At 33.0% G+C, this 3,997-nt stretch overlaps 1 long non-coding RNA gene across 1 annotated transcript; it reads left to right on the top strand.

Moving 5' to 3' along the window:
• Positions 1-298: 298 nt before the first annotated feature.
• On the top strand, positions 299-1,763 carry LOC128200438 (uncharacterized). The gene is made up of 2 exons (XR_008252723.1): positions 299-912; positions 1,352-1,763. It is a non-coding gene; the product is annotated as an uncharacterized LOC128200438 (long non-coding RNA).
• Positions 1,764-3,997: the final 2,234 nt, after the last annotated feature.

Raw genomic sequence — 3,997 nt, 5'->3', positions numbered from 1 at the left:
ACCATGATACACCCCATGCGTTATCATTCCTGAGGACTCAGGTGTTATTTTTTTGTACCCTAAATTTGGTTCTGATAAAATTGGTCAGAAGTTTAATTAAATGTAAATTGTTTAATATTGTTTTTTAAATTTCAGGGATTTTTTTTTAATTTACTGTTTTTTTACATTGAAAGGTAAGGTTTAGTCAAAATAAGATTTGATTGGCATCGAATCAAATAAAATAAAATCAATTAAAAATATATTTCGTTTTATAGTTTTGATTATAGGTTGTTACAAATAAAAATTACTATTTTTTAATCAATTTTTGAAATCATTCTTTCAAGAATTATGTTACATAATAATGTATTATTTACATACATACAAATGTATATAGCCGTATGGTCTTGACATAGAAAGGGCCACCTTTATCTATCCCGTGGGTGTCGTAAGAGGGAACTATGGGATTTTAATAATCGACGAATAGGCGGTAGCGTAAAACATCACCAAAGCCTAACTGCGGTTGCTAATCCGCCTGCTATACGTAGCAACTACTGGCAAAACTCCCTTTATGGGGGAGGTCTGTGTTCAGTAGTGAACAGTAAACTGCTAATATGAAAACATATGTACCTACTCGTTTTTTTTATTTAAAACACATAATATAAAAAAAAATAATAATTGAATCGTTAGATAATCATAATAATTTCTTCTACCCAGAGCATGCCAGTGTCAGTGAACTTTGAAAACTGTTGGTCGTTTTAAATAGCAGTGTGTCTCGTTTTCAGGGATGTTAATGTGCCTGATAGCTCTCTTAGGTATATCGAAGAGCTCATTAATCGGCACATCTTGCAGAAATGCTGACCGTAGCGACTGCGCTGGCTATAGTGGACTATGGTGTGGCCATGGAACGAGCGGTTAACGCATTTCGTTGTAAAGGTCATTGACCTTAAATTTTAAAAATATTTCTTTAATATTATACTTTTTCTTCTTAAGAATTTTCTTCAGATTTAGGTTACCAGTATATGTTTACAACAGATAAGATATTCTCAGAATTAGTAAATATGTTTATAAGAAAAACGTAGAAAAAAAATTGTGTTCCACAATAAAAATCGCTTTTAAACGTAACAGTTATTTCTGTTTAAAAACCAAACTACTGAACCGATTTTATTAAAATTTACATAAAATTGATCTGAAAGTATATTCTTTTAGATAAAAAAAAAAAGTATTAATTCGATTTGTAAATGACGGAGTTATGAGTTAAAAACAAAAAAAAATTAGAACCTTTTTTTGAGATCGTTTGATAAAACAATCTTATAGAAAAGCGTCCTCTTTTTGAAGTTTATTAGTAAGTAATATCTGTAAACAATTGTTTCAGTTATATATACTCCATAACGACAGACCGTTGAGAGTTGGACATAACTAGTTACTTGCAAATATTGTTATAAGCGCAGAGATTATGGTTACAATAATAATTAATACGAATAGCAACCCTATAACTTATCCTAAACTGCCGTAACAATGTCATATTACTATGTTTATTATGGACATAAAAATATTAATTTATCAAACCTGTAATCTTTTATGCCAAGTTTTTCTTGTAAAGAAACTTATCAATTTGTTTAATGTACATGAATAAGGCAAAAATTAATTAAGGAAAAAGAAAAGTTTTATGTCTTATGTCTATGTGTAATTGTGAATAGTAATAGTTGAGCAGATTCATAATAATGTTATAAAATGATTCTAATGATAATAATGGTATAAATAATGTTATAAAAGATTTCTATTTATTTGCTTTTTTTTTTTCAAAATCTCATTTCGGTTTCAATAACATCGATAGGATAGAATTGGATTGAAAGGAAATTGTTTTAATTAGAAAACTCGTTATATTTAGTTTGTTCACAATATAATACATATTTACCAAATAATAAATAAAAATTTTATATAATCGGAAAACAAACTTGTAACATATATACAAAAAATATATTCGATTTAAGAATCTTCTAAATTTTTCAAATTTATACCATTTTATATTTTAAAATGCCGTTTGGTCCTGGTATAGAATAAATAGGTCACCCCCTCTTTTCCCGTGGTTATCATAAGAAGCGACTAAGAGCACTAACTAGTCGAGGGATGGGCAGCATCGTCCCTCTTAAAACATTCTTAAAGCCTAACTGCGGTAGCCAACCGGCCTGCCAGGCGTGACAATTACTGGTAAAACCCCCATACGGGGAAGGCCTATGTTCTGCAGGGAATAGTTAACGGTTGATATAAAAATATTTAAAATACTTTAAAGTGGTTGATTTTGTCTGATATTCGCTTACTTAGTGGCTCCGCGGAGAGGCATCGTTGCTAAAATGCTGACATTGCAATATCGGCCTATATAATCGATGCTGAATAAACTTAGTATTTATTGATATCTAGGTCTGGACCATTTTTTTTTATACAACTTAGCCATTCTAAGTTGTATAAAAAAAAATGGTCTAAAGACCTAGATATCAAGCTGAAACAAGCTGACGACCCACCTGATGGAAAGTGGTAACCGTCGCCTATAGACATGAGCAGTACCATGGACATAACAGAGTATACTGTTTCGCCCATAATACTCCCCATGCGTTGCCATTTCTGAGGACTCAGGTGTTATTCTACTGCACCTTGTAAATTCATGCCATATCCTACCCTTCATACCGAAACACAGCCATGTAAACACAACTGCTTCACGGTAAAAACACGAATGGGACAGAGGTACCCAAGCAATCGACTTTTGTACAAAATCTCCCTCTGGTCAAAATCTTTTCTAAGTGAATTTCTATATCATAAAAGGAACATAAAGACAAAATTTCAAATTCCAAACCCTTGCGATTTATGTTATGCGTTATTGGGTCACTCGGTTAAGGCGAAAGATATTTTTTTCAATAGATGACAATGGAATGTTAACCCTGCTTGCGCTAACGGTATACTCTGGCAGGGCACCAATGAGGAATGATAGGTGATGATGAAAAGCCAGGTCAGTGAGCCCATTGTGAGGCTTAGGCGGAGGATTTTGTATTATTATATAAATGGAGTAGTTGTTATTGTAGCTTCGTTCGTGTAAATCGTTGCCTAATAGGGGTAGGTAAAATATAGCAATACTTATATATTTTAGTTACAATATTTTTATACTAGTTCAATAACGAGTATGGTAAATGTCATTCAATATTTAATGACGAAATAGATATCAGACCGGTATGGGCGATATTGAAAAGAATATAACCTTTTTTCCGCCAACAATGTCCAGACGAAACCAATATATATTGTAGATATTGGAACGGTATGGATGTTACCCATGCCTTTTGTCAATGGTTTACGTAAGAATATTCAAAAAACAATTTTTTTATTGGGTAAATGTGAACCCTAGTTGGCTCTATCTGTATATACTGGCGGGGTATCAGCGAGTGATGATAGATGAGACTGAAATAAGATCTGTTGATCCTTTCTGATGATTTTTATTATTATTATTAAATCTGAGTACGTTTGACCACAGTAATACTGACCCTTGAGAGAACTTAATTTTTCCCTTTTTATAGAACCCCATGCTAGTCTTTAGGGCAAGCCTTGGCAGGAAAATCACTCCACCACATGAGTGTTCGCGGGAGAAAGCTCCTCTGAACTCCACTCTGAACTCTGAGCTCCACTGTGCACGACCCTGGTTCTAAAGTGTGAGGATGGATTCCCAGCCAATGGTGAGCGATGCAATGTTGAAATATGTATATGCATATATACTCTCAAATAGCCTTTCAGAACATTTGTATAGATAGATAGATACTCTTTATTGTTTCCTCGATAAGATTACAATAGTAAACTTATTATAAATACAAACAATTACAAGAAAACATTACACTGAGAAAACAATGAGCGGCCTTATCGCTAAGAGCGATCTCTTCCAGACAACCTTTGAATGGAGAAGAGTAATTACAAATAGTTTGACTGGAGGCACGAAAGTCTGTTCGTTTTTTAAATACTTATAGAGATATGCATACGTACA

The sequence above is a fragment of the Galleria mellonella genome, unplaced genomic scaffold (genome assembly GCF_026898425.1).
Source record: "Galleria mellonella isolate WM207_F2 unplaced genomic scaffold, CSIRO_AGI_GalMel_v1 utg184, whole genome shotgun sequence".
In the NCBI taxonomy this organism is placed as follows: Eukaryota; Metazoa; Arthropoda; class Insecta; order Lepidoptera; family Pyralidae; genus Galleria; species Galleria mellonella.
This window is presented reverse-complemented; position numbering and strand designations above follow the sequence as displayed.